Source organism: Drosophila miranda (genome assembly GCF_003369915.1).
Source record: "Drosophila miranda strain MSH22 chromosome Y unlocalized genomic scaffold, D.miranda_PacBio2.1 Contig_Y2_pilon, whole genome shotgun sequence".
Lineage (NCBI taxonomy): Eukaryota > Metazoa > Arthropoda > Insecta > Diptera > Drosophilidae > Drosophila > Drosophila miranda.
Genome location: NW_022881614.1, coordinates 4,901,795 through 4,916,931, shown reverse-complemented (window position 1 = coordinate 4,916,931; position 15,137 = coordinate 4,901,795). Strand labels below are relative to the sequence as shown.

Below are 15,137 nucleotides of genomic sequence, written 5' to 3'. Positions count from 1 at the left end.
CCCAGCCGGTAGACCGCGCACGGGCGGCATCCACTTTTGTCCCGCCATCCCCGACGTTAGCAGCTGGCTTCGATGCCCTGGACCCGGACCCGAACTTCTGCTCATCTCGGAACCCCCTTCTCGGGCGCCCCCTCGTCCGTCGACGCACCACGCAACCCACCCCCCTGGGATAGTGGTAACCCGGGTATCTTCTACCTTCTTTGCCTTTGATCAGTTCCAATTGGCTGACGAGCTAATCCTCCTTTTTTTTTCTTGTAGGTCCAGCTTTATTGGTCCGCCGGCCGCCGTCTGCTGCTCCGTTTTACTGAACCTTAGTTGTAAGAGCATCCTGTGCGGCCTTGTCCTGCGTGGCATCAAGTTGGGCCACCCGCTCCTTCCTTGTGGGCGATTCATGTCCTGCGTGACACGCGTGGTTCTTAGTTTTATTGAACCTTAGTTGTAAGAGTAACTCGTACGACCTTGTCCTGCGTGGCATCCAGCTGGGACTCTCCTTTCTGCCCCTGTTAGTCTCTGTCTTCCGTGCTCGTCCACCCTTCTCCGTATGCCTCGCCCGTTGCCCCTCCTTGTGCGTCGTCTACGCTTCGGCTCCCGGGCCTCTTTTAGGGGTTCCTTCCCCGGGTTGTGGCTTCAGGTCCCCTATATGCGCGGTCCGCGTCCGTTTCTCGCTGTACTTCTTTAAGTTACAAATGACCGGGGACACGAAATCCATTATGGTGTAGGGCCCGTCATATTTCGGGGCCAGTTTTGCCGCAAACCCTTCGGCCGCGTTGGATAGATGGTGTTGCTTGGCCCATACCTTGTCTCCAATCGTGGGTTTCCACGCTCTCCTCCTCAGGTTATAATACCTCGCCTGGTCCTGCGCCGCTCTTTCGAGATTCCGCCTCACCAGTTGAAACACCTCTCTCAACTTGGCCGCGTTCTCGTCCGGAGTGTGCGTGCCCTGTCCTGTGCCAAGCGCTTCGTCATCGTATAGAGCCTTTGGTAGCCTCGGCTCTCTCCCTTGGACCACGAACGCCGGCGAGTACCCGGTGGATTCGGGATTCCCTGAATTTACGGCCAACATTATCTCTGGCCATTTCTCATCCCAGTTCCTCTGGTTCCCTTCGGTGAACTGAGCTATCATAGTTTTCACTGTCCGGTTAGTTCGCTCCGTCGGGTTCTCCTGCGGCGTGACGGGGCCGTGAACTGATGCCGTACACCCATCTGCTCCAAAAACCTCTTAAAAGCTCTACTGGTGAACTGGACGCCATTATCCGTGATCACCACCTTCGGCACGCCAAACCGGGACACGATGCGCTCTCGGAACGCTTTCGTTAGTGCTTCCGCAGTGGCCTTTCTCAAGGGGACCAACTCGGTCCATTTCGAGAACCGATCCACCATCACCAATAACATGGCATTCCCATGCTTTGACCTGGGCAGAGGGCCCACGAAGTCGGCACACACCGTTGCCCACGGCTCTTCTGGCACTTGTGTCAGCATTTTCCCGGCCGCCTGCAGTTGACTTGGTTTGTAGCGTATGCAGCTTTCACACTTTCTCACGTATGTCCTCACATCTCGGTGCATCCCGGCCAGTAGTATCGGGCGGCTACTCGGGCCATCGTACTTCTGCCGCCCGCGTGCCCCGCCTCCGGCAAGTCGTGATTCTCTCTTATAACTCTCTCTCTTAGATCCTTCGGTACGCATAACTTCCATGATGCTATCTCCTCTTCTCCAGCCCGGTGCGGGATGTGCCGGTATATCCGGCCTGCTTCCTCGACGTAATCCGGATATTTCCTCGGTTCCGTCCTCATCCTCTCTTTGACCTTTTAATCCATCCGCACTCTGCCTCCGGTTCGTGTCCCTTTTCTGCTTCCTTCTCGGTGGTTCTCAGGCATCGCTCCGCCAATGGCTGTCGGGACAGTGCATCCGCCACTACGTTCAGCTGCCCTTTCCTATATGCCACTTCGAAGTCGTATTGTTGTAGCTCCAGCGCCCACCTGGCGATCCTCCCTGTTGGGCTCTCGATGCTGTTCAACCATTTCAACGCCATGTGATCCGTGACCACCTTGAAATGGTATCCCTCCAGATAGGGCTTTAGCTTTCTTATAGCCCATACAATGGCCAGACACTCCTTTTCAGTCGCCGAATAGTTCTTTTCTGCGCTATTCAGAGTCCTACTGGCGTATGAGATGACCCTCTCGCCCTTCTCCGTCTCTTGCGTCAGGATCGCCCCCAGTCCGTAGTCGCTGGCGTCCGTCTGGAGCACGAATTTCTTTGAGAAATCTGGGCATGCCAACACCGGATCTGCTGTCAGCCGACTTTTTACGTCCTCGAACGCCTGTTGCTGTTCCGTTGACCATTCCCACTTGGCCTTCTTCTTCAGCAAAGCGCTGAGGGGCTGCACCAACGTGGCGAATCCCTTTACGAAACGCCGGTACCAGGAGGCCACGCCCAAGTATTGTCGTAGCTCTTTGACACTCGCTGGCGGCTGCAACTCCTTAATGGCCGCCACTTTCTCGGGATCGGTGCAGATTCCGTCTCCCGTTACCAAATGCCCCAGGTAACGTAGCTCCTTCCTAAAAAATTGACTCTTGTCCACATTTAGGCGCAAGTTGGCGTTCTTTAACCGTCGAAAGACTTCTTCGAGGTTGCGCTTGTGCTCCTCCTCGGTACGGCCGATGACAATGATGTCGTCTTGGTACGCGAACGCGTGTGGCATCATCTCGGGGCCTATCACCTGGTCCAATGCCCTCTGAAACGTAGCCGAGGCTGAATGGAGTCCGAATGGCATCACCTTCCACTGGAACAGCCCTTTGCCGGGCACCGTGAACGCGGTGAACTTTCTACTGCCTTCCTCCAGTGGTATCTGCCAATATCCGTCCTTTAAGTCCAAGCTACTGATGAACCGTGCCTCCCTGAGCTGGTCCAAAATATAGTCTATTCTTGGCATGGGGTACGCATCCTTGATGGACTTCGCGTTTATCTGTCTGAATTCCACGCATAATCTCCACTTTCCCGTCTTCTTTTTGACCATCACGATGGGTGAACTGTACGGGCTCTTCGATGGCTCAATACACCCTCTTTCCAGCAGTTCGTCAACCTGTTGGTTGATTTCGGCTTGCATCTTGGGATTTTTGGGATAGTAGCGCTGTTTGACCGGCTGTGCATCACTCATAGAGATCGTGTTCGACACTCCCTTCAGTTCTCGGAACTCTTCCAACTCCTTTGCCAGGAAGTTTTCAACCGACCCCTCCTCCGCTTGCGTTCCGTCGGATGCGGGCTCGACAGACCTTCCCGTGTTCGCTCCCACCGCCACTGACAGCTTCTCCTCCAACCGCCCCTGGCGGTGGCCTCTCGCCGGGATCACAATCCTGTGTCCCGCACAGGTCACCTCTGCTCCGACAGCGGCGAGGAAATCCCATCCCAGAACCAGCTCATCTATTACTCCGGGCAACACGAGAAGCGGGATTGTAACGATCTTGTCCCCGAAGGCCAGCTCCACCTCGATCTGGGAATTGATTTCTCGGCTGCGTCCGTCAGCCAGCCGCACCAGCTTCCTCGTCTCTTTCTGTCGCCCCTCTTCCCCCAGTCTACTCGCCGCCTCGCAGCTGATAAAACTGCTTGTCGCCCCGGTATCGACCGTTGCTTTCCAGTTGCTGCCCGCGATCCTCACTACCGCCGACAGCTGGACATCCTCCTCCGTGAGTTCTCCTATGAGCTTTGGGGGGCTTCGTCTTGCGACCCTGGCACGGACCTCCGCGGCTTGGGTCGCGGGGCGTTTCCCGCTTTCTGGCAGCACTGCCATGTCGGGGCTCCTACCTTGCCGCACCTCCAGCAGAATGTTATAGGTCGGCCATCGCATGCTTGTGCCCAATTGCGGTCACTTCCACATCGTCGACACGCCTGGGCTGGGTTTTCCACGAACCCAGTCTCTATGTTCGTGTTCGCTTGGTCGTCCCGCCGCGTTGGGACCGGCCTTTTTTCCCTTGTCGACTCAGAGCTGGCTGTCGTGTCGCCGTTACTGCCGGACGAGCGAACGGATTGTTTGCTTTTGCCTTATTCGCCGGACACTCCCGTTGGAACTCCAGCCGGTCCCTCTCCAGAGCCTCAAACTCGTCGGCCAGCGTCATCATGTGATCCAGGTCTCTGCACCTATGTGGCCGGATGAACACCCTCAGATCGGGCATGCTGTTGTCTCTAATGAGCTCCAACTGCTCTTCGGGCGTGCATTTTAGTGGCCGCATAAGGGTCTGCATCTCCACCATGTAGTCCTTGAATGGCTCTCCCCATCTTTGCTTCCTCAACCTCACCTCCTGGAGTAATTTTTCAAAATACCCCCTCGGCAGGAAGTATGCTTGGAAGCTACGCGCAAATGCGTCCCATGTCTGCCACTGCCTGTTGTTGGCTACAAACCACATGAGCGCCCGACCCTTTAGCAGCTCAGGCATGGCTCGCGGAATTAGATTCAACTCCAACCCGTACATGTCGGCTGACCACTCGATCTGTTCCAGGAACTCGAGTGGTTTCGCCGTTCCGTCGAACCGAAACGACCACTCCCTGACCTGCTTGGCGACGTGGGCAAAACTCGAACTGGGCGGTCTCGTGGTTTGTTCATCTAGTCCCCGTCGACGATCTTCCCCTGCTCTCCCTTCTTCCAATCCCTGTGGGTTTCTCGCGCCCCCTTGCTCCGGCTGTGCTGGCCTGGTTGGCCTCTCCCCACTCTCTGCCCGCGGTCGGCTAGGCGACCGGCTTTTCACCGGGACCGCCAGGCTCGCGATGAGCTCCTCTGGGGTCTCGGACGGCCGTCTCCACAGCGTTACTTGCTCCGCACTCGCCGGCAGCGTCAGGCGCTCGTATGGATCCGCCCCGTCCTCCATTTGGGCCGCGGTCACGGCTCCTCCCGCCTTCATCTCCCAGGCCTCGAGCGCGACCGCATACTCCGGTTCCTCTCCGTGTTTCTCTATCCACTCCTTGAAGATTCGGCGCATCTCGGTCAGCGTGCCTTCCAATCGAAGACCGCACGCCCGCGCGCACTGGACCAAGTCCTCTTTCCTCAATGAATGAAACCATCGTCGGCTCCTCATTTTTATGCCCTCGCGATACCAAACTCAATACCGCCCTTCCCAAATGCACTTTGTCTTTTGCTTGTCGAGAGGCCCCACGTTGGGCGCCAGTTGTAACGGTCCGTTCTTTTCCCGTCTGATGCATCTGGGCTGGCTCAGCGGTCGGTAGGCTCGCTGCAACAATATTTGTATGTTGCCCCGACGACAAGTAAGAAGGCACGGGTTGGGTCTTGTACTGGTATGCTAGTATGCTTTATTGGTATCTTAAGTCTATCTTACGCTATTCCGACTCCGGTGCGGGTTCTCCTCGTGGTTCTCCTCTGTGGTTCGATGAGCGTGGCGCTCCCTGGGCCCCCCACGGCGTCGCCGAGCGTGGCACCGCCGGCTCTACTGACTGGGGCTAGCGATTCTTGGCACGTGGCCCAAATCCGCCTCTCAGTCAGGAGCCTGACGCGTTCGCTCTCACTCGACTCCCTTGGCTTTGCGGCCCGAGGGTGCCTCACTCCTGGTGGGTTGCGCGTCAAGCGTGGCACCGTTGGTTCAAGGGATTGGGGTCTTTGGCTCTTGGCTGCACGCTCGAGTCCGCCTCTCAATCCTCACACAACGTGTTCGCTTTCTAACGCTCTTTTCCCTTCGCTTGGTCTCACTCTTGTCTCTCACTGTGCACTTCACTCTTGCTAGCTCCGTTTGCTGACTGTCCCTTGTTCCTGGTCGCGGCCCTCCTCTTATAGGCTCGCTTCTGCGTCAGCGCCGCCGATGCCGCCTAGCGCTAACGGCACTTTCCGCCATGCGGTGCCCGTATTTTTCCATCGGCGTTCCTTCATTCCCTTGTCGCTTTCCAACGGGACCTGGCTGGTGGCGTGATCTCATGACCATATTTGGTCATGCGCTGGGCCACTGCCGGCCCGATCCCGTCATCCAGCGGCTCTCTCTCCAGGGGTCATCCCCTCTCATCTTGGGTCCCCGGGAGAGCTCTCCTCGGGAATTCGCCGCCTCCGGATATCCCCGGATAACGGCCGTTAGCGCTTAACCCTGCACACAACATCCTCACAACTGATGTATTATTATACCCGATACTCAAAATGAGTATTGGGGTATATTAGATTTGTGGTAAAAGTGGATGTGTGTAACGACCAGAAGGAATCGTTTCCGACCCCATAAAGTATATATATTCTTGATCAGCATCAATAGCCGAGTCGATTGGGCCCTGTCTGTCTGTCTGTCTGTCCGTCTGTCCGTCCGTCCGTCTGTCCGACTCCTTCAGCGCCTAGTGCTCAAAGACTATAAGAGCTAGAGAAACGATGTTTTGGATCCAGACTTCTGTGATATGTCACTGCTACAAAAATATTTCAAAACTTCGCCCCGCCCACTTCCGCCCCCACAAAAGACGAAAATCTGTGGCATCCACAATTTTAAAGATATGAGAAAACCAAAAACGTAGAATTGTAGAGAATGACCATATCTTTAAGACTGCGGAAGCTGAATTGGATCGTATTATTATTATAGCCAGCATCAAGAAAACAATTTCATGTTTTCTCGCCCTGTCTCTCGCTAACACACACGTAGCATAGGCATTAGAGTAAAACATTAGCGCCTAGATCTCAGAGACTATAAAAGCTAGAGCAACCAAATTTGGTATCCACACTCCTAATATATCGGACCGAGACGAGTTTGTTTCAAAATTTCGCCACACCCCCTTCCGCCCCCGCAAAGGACGAAAATCTGGGGCATCCACAAATCTCAGAGACTATTAAGGCTAGAGTAACCAAATTCGGTATCCGCACTTCTGTTAGATCTCACTATAAAACGTATATCTCAGAATTTCGCCCCACCCCCTTCCGCCCCCACAAAGGACGAAAATCTGTTGCATCCACAATATTGCACATTCGAGAAAACTAAAAACGCAGAATCATAGATAACGACCATATCTATCAGATTGCTGAATCTGGATCAGATCAGATAATTTTTATAGCCAAAAGCAAGAAATCAGCGCCCGACTTGCGGTCTCCGCAGCAACTCACAACGTTCCCCCTCGTTTTCATTGAGTACGAGAGACCCCGACCCCGCTGTCATCGGCCTACTCTTTCGACCACTGCTGTGCTTGAGCTTGTTGACGATCTGATCTGTCGAGGCTCTGCATAGTTGTAAGACTCTTATAATTTATGCATTGGGCATTCGTATATTTCTGACGTCATTGGCACAAGTATCACATCATAAACTCGTTTTGCCCAAAGAAGAATAAGATAATTTAATGATTTTTGCTGCTTATATGGAGCTTCATTAAAGTTTGCTATTATTTAAGGTTAAGCTCTGTACGTACCGTACTGAAATGTTAAATATTTGCTAGACGGAAACAGCCATGATAGACAGCGGAGGCCCGGTCGCCATGTTCGTTTCCGCTGCATTCCCTGCCAACTCTCACCTCACTTCGACATTACAACTTTTTTTCCTCGTTTTAAGAGTACTCTGGGGAATAGTCCACGTCCTGCAGCTGTTGGTTCTCATGGGGCGGATTTCAACTTTAAATTCTACATTTATTTTGAACCAACTTTTCGTTCCGTTTCTATTCCCATCACGCACCTGAGGCCATCACAGACCACTGCCTGTTGGCGAGAATGGTTTTAGGCCAAAGAGTATTCAGAATTTTCCATGGTCGGGCCACTCCTGTGCTTTCTCCCTCCCCTTCGACTTCAATGGCGTGACATCATATTGGGGGTTTTGCACTCCCTTAACCATGTCTGGGTCATTCTTAGGCTCTTGTCTGGCCAGGGGCTGGAACTGACTACAAAATGCAGGCCATAAAACATGGGGGGGAAAAAAACTTAAATAGCTAAGAAACTTTTCTGTAAACCTGGATAACACAGGGATTGCCAAAAAGTTGAAAACGAAATTCGCGGCAGTCTTGTGCAGCGGCACAAGTGAAATTTATTGATTTTCTGCAACATTTTCAATTCCATTTAACGGCTTGTCGAGACTGAAACTGAGACTGGAGGGGCCACGTCCTTGCCTCAGGCGTCGCCATGATGGCTGGCAGGTGGTAGACCTTGCCCCCCGCTGCCCGTTTGGTTAGGGGTGGTGGGGTCAGGTCAACTGCTTGCACCCTATCCTCATCAAAAAATACACGTTTAGTAAGGGAATGGAATTCAATGTCCGGGGAATTGTCTGGCAGCATGCATAAAACATGAGGAAATGTCTGCCGCTTAAAATGTCAATAAACGAAGGAGGTGGTCGTCTGAAGGACCCGTGTCGATGAGGTTTGATTGGGGATTGTTTCTGTGGCTGTGGTTAAGAGTTTATATCGTATTACATATTCATATTCATTAACTAAAGCTTCGCTGTGGGTAATCCTCATTACAGTAATAAATGAAGAATTTTTTTTTAATTTCTCTTATCCTATGAATTTCTTCTAAACATAAACTAAACCATACATAATCCAATTTGAACATTCCGAAACTACTCGTCTTATCGATCTATACCATAACAAACCGGGGGACACCGTCGGTCCCATGGATCCCGCGGTTGACACTAGCGGTGAGGCCAACAATTGTAGCTCCGGGGACCTACTCCTACTCGACCTTTGCTCCTCGCGCTCGACCTGGTACGCCTGCCGCCGACTTTGTGTATCACCCATAGCCTGATACCCGCGGCGAATCCATTTTCGCTGCTCCGCTATGTACCTTATTAAATGCTGCTGCCTCTTTCCCTTTTTCTTTTTTCCACGTGGTCAACTTTTGAAAAGACCTGATCGAGCGCTGCTCCCTCCTTTATAAGGGCTCGTGCCGGTGTTCACCGTTCCCTGTAACGGTGCCTTACATGGGCCCGTGGACGGCTCTCTCTTGCTTTCCAGCTGGCTCTCTCGCTCGCTCCCGTTTTGAAAGTTATCCGCGCCTCTCGCCGCGTTAACCCTAGGGTGCTTTCCTCCGGTTCCCACTTTTCTTCCTTTTCCCCTTTTTTTTTTTGTTTTATTTGGCCCTTTCTACTTCCAGGTCTGGCGACGTGTTGCCCGGCTCCGCCTTGGATCTGGTAAGCCTCCCAAATTCTTGGGTTCCTCATCTCACCTTGCCTTTCTTCCAGCCCGTCCTTGGGTTCCAGTCCAGGGTGCTGACCGATCTCCCAGCTCGTGACCAATAGGTCCTCCGACCTTTCGCCCGTGCTGCCAAACATCGGCCCGCCTCCCGTGTCCAGCTCCGCCCGCCTCTGGATCTGCTTAGACGCGGATGTAACCCCCGTGCAGCGCCTCGGACCCAGGGATCATCCGATTCCCCAGCCGGTAGACCGCGCACGGGCGGCATCCACTTTTGTCCCGCCATCCCCGACGTTAGCAGCTGGCTTCGATGCCCTGGACCCGGACCCGAACTTCTGCTCATCTCGGAACCCCCTTCTCGGGCGCCCCCTCGTCCGTCGACGCACCACGCAACCCACCCCCCTGGGATAGTGGTAACCCGGGTATCTTCTACCTTCTTTGCCTTTGATCAGTTCCAATTGGCTGACGAGCTAATCCTCCTTTTTTTTTCTTGTAGGTCCAGCTTTATTGGTCCGCCGGCCGCCGTCTGCTGCTCCGTTTTACTGAACCTTAGTTGTAAGAGCATCCTGTGCGGCCTTGTCCTGCGTGGCATCAAGTTGGGCCACCCGCTCCTTCCTTGTGGGCGATTCATGTCCTGCGTGACACGCGTGGTTCTTAGTTTTATTGAACCTTAGTTGTAAGAGTAACTCGTACGACCTTGTCCTGCGTGGCATCCAGCTGGGACTCTCCTTTCTGCCCCTGTTAGTCTCTGTCTTCCGTGCTCGTCCACCCTTCTCCGTATGCCTCGCCCGTTGCCCCTCCTTGTGCGTCGTCTACGCTTCGGCTCCCGGGCCTCTTTTAGGGGTTCCTTCCCCGGGTTGTGGCTTCAGGTCCCCTATATGCGCGGTCCGCGTCCGTTTCTCGCTGTACTTCTTTAAGTTACAAATGACCGGGGACACGAAATCCATTATGGTGTAGGGCCCGTCATATTTCGGGGCCAGTTTTGCCGCAAACCCTTCGGCCGCGTTGGATAGATGGTGTTGCTTGGCCCATACCTTGTCTCCAATCGTGGGTTTCCACGCTCTCCTCCTCAGGTTATAATACCTCGCCTGGTCCTGCGCCGCTCTTTCGAGATTCCGCCTCACCAGTTGAAACACCTCTCTCAACTTGGCCGCGTTCTCGTCCGGAGTGTGCGTGCCCTGTCCTGTGCCAAGCGCTTCGTCATCGTATAGAGCCTTTGGTAGCCTCGGCTCTCTCCCTTGGACCACGAACGCCGGCGAGTACCCGGTGGATTCGGGATTCCCTGAATTTACGGCCAACATTATCTCTGGCCATTTCTCATCCCAGTTCCTCTGGTTCCCTTCGGTGAACTGAGCTATCATAGTTTTCACTGTCCGGTTAGTTCGCTCCGTCGGGTTCTCCTGCGGCGTGACGGGGCCGTGAACTGATGCCGTACACCCATCTGCTCCAAAAACCTCTTAAAAGCTCTACTGGTGAACTGGACGCCATTATCCGTGATCACCACCTTCGGCACGCCAAACCGGGACACGATGCGCTCTCGGAACGCTTTCGTTAGTGCTTCCGCAGTGGCCTTTCTCAAGGGGACCAACTCGGTCCATTTCGAGAACCGATCCACCATCACCAATAACATGGCATTCCCATGCTTTGACCTGGGCAGAGGGCCCACGAAGTCGGCACACACCGTTGCCCACGGCTCTTCTGGCACTTGTGTCAGCATTTTCCCGGCCGCCTGCAGTTGACTTGGTTTGTAGCGTATGCAGCTTTCACACTTTCTCACGTATGTCCTCACATCTCGGTGCATCCCCGGCCAGTAGTATCGGGCGGCTACTCGGGCCATCGTACTTCTGCCGCCCGCGTGCCCCGCCTCCGGCAAGTCGTGATTCTCTCTTATAACTCTCTCTCTTAGATCCTTCGGTACGCATAACTTCCATGATGCTATCTCCTCTTCTCCAGCCCGGTGCGGGATGTGCCGGTATATCCGGCCTGCTTCCTCGACGTAATCCGGATATTTCCTCGGTTCCGTCCTCATCCTCTCTTTGACCTTTTAATCCATCCGCACTCTGCCTCCGGTTCGTGTCCCTTTTCTGCTTCCTTCTCGGTGGTTCTCAGGCATCGCTCCGCCAATGGCTGTCGGGACAGTGCATCCGCCACTACGTTCAGCTGCCCTTTCCTATATGCCACTTCGAAGTCGTATTGTTGTAGCTCCAGCGCCCACCTGGCGATCCTCCCTGTTGGGCTCTCGATGCTGTTCAACCATTTCAACGCCATGTGATCCGTGACCACCTTGAAATGGTATCCCTCCAGATAGGGCTTTAGCTTTCTTATAGCCCATACAATGGCCAGACACTCCTTTTCAGTCGCCGAATAGTTCTTTTCTGCGCTATTCAGAGTCCTACTGGCGTATGAGATGACCCTCTCGCCCTTCTCCGTCTCTTGCGTCAGGATCGCCCCCAGTCCGTAGTCGCTGGCGTCCGTCTGGAGCACGAATTTCTTTGAGAAATCTGGGCATGCCAACACCGGATCTGCTGTCAGCCGACTTTTTACGTCCTCGAACGCCTGTTGCTGTTCCGTTGACCATTCCCACTTGGCCTTCTTCTTCAGCAAAGCGCTGAGGGGCTGCACCAACGTGGCGAATCCCTTTACGAAACGCCGGTACCAGGAGGCCACGCCCAAGTATTGTCGTAGCTCTTTGACACTCGCTGGCGGCTGCAACTCCTTAATGGCCGCCACTTTCTCGGGATCGGTGCAGATTCCGGCTCCCGTTACCAAATGCCCCAGGTAACGTAGCTCCTTCCTAAAAAATTGACTCTTGTCCACATTTAGGCGCAAGTTGGCGTTCTTTAACCGTCGAAAGACTTCTTCGAGGTTGCGCTTGTGCTCCTCCTCGGTACGGCCGATGACAATGATGTCGTCTTGGTACGCGAACGCGTGTGGCATCATCTCGGGGCCTATCACCTGGTCCAATGCCCTCTGAAACGTAGCCGAGGCTGAATGGAGTCCGAATGGCATCACCTTCCACTGGAACAGCCCTTTGCCGGGCACCGTGAACGCGGTGAACTTTCTACTGCCTTCCTCCAGTGGTATCTGCCAATATCCGTCCTTTAAGTCCAAGCTACTGATGAACCGTGCCTCCCTGAGCTGGTCCAAAATATAGTCTATTCTTGGCATGGGGTACGCATCCTTGATGGACTTCGCGTTTATCTGTCTGAATTCCACGCATAATCTCCACTTTCCCGTCTTCTTTTTGACCATCACGATGGGTGAACTGTACGGGCTCTTCGATGGCTCAATACACCCTCTTTCCAGCAGTTCGTCAACCTGTTGGTTGATTTCGGCTTGCATCTTGGGATTTTTGGGATAGTAGCGCTGTTTGACCGGCTGTGCATCACTCATAGAGATCGTGTTCGACACTCCCTTCAGCTCTCGGAACTCTTCCAACTCCTTTGCCAGGAAGTTTTCAACCGACCCCTCCTCCGCTTGCGTTCCGTCGGATGCGGGCTCGACAGACCTTCCCGTGTTCGCTACCACCGCCACTGACAGCTTCTCCTCCAACCGCCCCTGGCGGTGGCCTCTCGCCGGGATCACAATCCTGTGTCCCGCACAGGTCACCTCTGCTCCGACAGCGGCGAGGAAATCCCATCCCAGAACCAGCTCATCTATTACTCCGGGCAACACGAGAAGCGGGATTGTAACGATCTTGTCCCCGAAGGCCAGCTCCACCTCGATCTGGGAATTGATTTCTCGGCTGCGTCCGTCAGCCAGCCGCACCAGCTTCCTCGTCTCTTTCTGTCGCCCCTCTTCCCCCAGTCTACTCGCCGCCTCGCAGCTGATAAAACTGCTTGTCGCCCCGGTATCGACCGTTGCTTTCCAGTTGCTGCCCGCGATCCTCACTACCGCCGACAGCTGGACATCCTCCTCCGTGAGTTCTCCTATGAGCTTTGGGGGGCTTCGTCTTGCGACCCTGGCACGGACCTCCGCGGCTTGGGTCGCGGGGCGTTTCCCGCTTTCTGGCAGCACTGCCATGTCGGGGCTCCTACCTTGCCGCACCTCCAGCAGAATGTTATAGGTCGGCCATCGCATGCTTGTGCCCAATTGCGGTCACTTCCACATCGTCGACACGCCTGGGCTGGGTTTTCCACGAACCCAGCATCTATGTTCGTGTTCGCTTGGTCGTCCCGCCGCGTTGGGACCGGCCTTTTTTCCCTTGTCGACTCAGAGCTGGCTGTCGTGTCGCCGTTACTGCCGGACGAGCGAACGGATTGTTTGCTTTTGCCTTATTCGCCGGACACTCCCGTTGGAACTCCAGCCGGTCCCTCTCCAGAGCCTCAAACTCGTCGGCCAGCGTCATCATGTGATCCAGGTCTCTGCACCTATGTGGCCGGATGAACACCCTCAGATCGGGCATGCTGTTGTCTCTAATGAGCTCCAACTGCTCTTCGGGCGTGCATTTTAGTGGCCGCATAAGGGTCTGCATCTCCACCATGTAGTCCTTGAATGGCTCTCCCCATCTTTGCTTCCTCAACCTCACCTCCTGGAGTAATTTTTCAAAATACCCCCTCGGCAGGAAGTATGCTTGGAAGCTACGCGCAAATGCGTCCCATGTCTGCCACTGCCTGTTGTTGGCTACAAACCACATGAGCGCCCGACCCTTTAGCAGCTCAGGCATGGCTCGCGGAATTAGATTCAACTCCAACCCGTACATGTCGGCTGACCACTCGATCTGTTCCAGGAACTCGAGTGGTTTCGCCGTTCCGTCGAACCGAAACGACCACTCCCTGACCTGCTTGGCGACGTGGGCAAAACTCGAACTGGGCGGTCTCGTGGTTTGTTCATCTAGTCCCCGTCGACGATCCTCCCCTGCTCTCCCTTCTTCCAATCCCTGTGGGTTTCTCGCGCCCCCTTGCTCCGGCTGTGCTGGCCTGGTTGGCCTCTCCCCACTCTCTGCCCGCGGTCGGCTAGGCGACCGGCTTTTCACCGGGACCGCCAGGCTCGCGATGAGCTCCTCTGGGGTCTCGGACGGCCGTCTCCACAGCGTTACTTGCTCCGCACTCGCCGGCAGCGTCAGGCGCTCGTATGGATCCGCCCCGTCCTCCATTTGGGCCGCGGTCACGGCTCCTCCCGCCTTCATCTCCCAGGCCTCGAGCGCGACCGCATACTCCGGTTCCTCTCCGTGTTTCTCTATCCACTCCTTGAAGATTCGGCGCATCTCGGTCAGCGTGCCTTCCAATCGAAGACCGCACGCCCGCGCGCACTGGACCAAGTCCTCTTTCCTCAATGAATGAAACCATCGTCGGCTCCTCATTTTTATGCCCTCGCGATACCAAACTCAATACCGCCCTTCCCAAATGCACTTTGTCTTTTGCTTGTCGAGAGGCCCCACGTTGGGCGCCAGTTGTAACGGTCCGTTCTTTTCCCGTCTGATGCATCTGGGCTGGCTCAGCGGTCGGTAGGCTCGCTGCAACAATATTTGTATGTTGCCCCGACGACAAGTAAGAAGGCACGGGTTGGGTCTTGTACTGGTATGCTAGTATGCTTTATTGGTATCTTAAGTCTATCTTACGCTATTCCGACTCCGGTGCGGGTTCTCCTCATGGTTCTCCTCTGTGGTTCGATGAGCGTGGCGCTCCCTGGGCCCCCCACGGCGTCGCCGAGCGTGGCACCGCCGGCTCTACTGACTGGGGCTAGCGATTCTTGGCACGTGGCCCAAATCCGCCTCTCAGTCAGGCGCCTGACGCGTTCGCTCTCACTCGACTCCCTTGGCTTTGCGGCCCGAGGGTGCCTCACTCCTGGTGGGTTGCGCGTCAAGCGTGGCACCGTTGGTTCAAGGGATTGGGGTCTTTGGCTCTTGGCTGCACGCTCGAGTCCGCCTCTCAATCCTCACACAACGTGTTCACTTTCTAACGCTCTTTTCCCTTCGCTTGGTCTCACTCTTGTCTCTCACTGTGCACTTCACTCTTGCTAGCTCCGTTTGCTGACTGTCCCTTGTTCCTGGTCGCGGCCCTCCTCTTATAGGCTCGCTTCTGCGTCAGCGCCGCCGATGCCGCCTAGCGCTAACGGCACTTTCCGCCATG

General features: G+C 54.9%; 1 protein-coding gene across 2 annotated transcripts in view; it reads right to left on the bottom strand.

The window, feature by feature from the left end:
- LOC117192423 (ecdysone receptor-like) overlaps positions 1-15,137 on the bottom strand; it is a 107,269-nt gene that overhangs the window by 41,280 nt on the left and 50,852 nt on the right. The window lies entirely within an intron of this gene.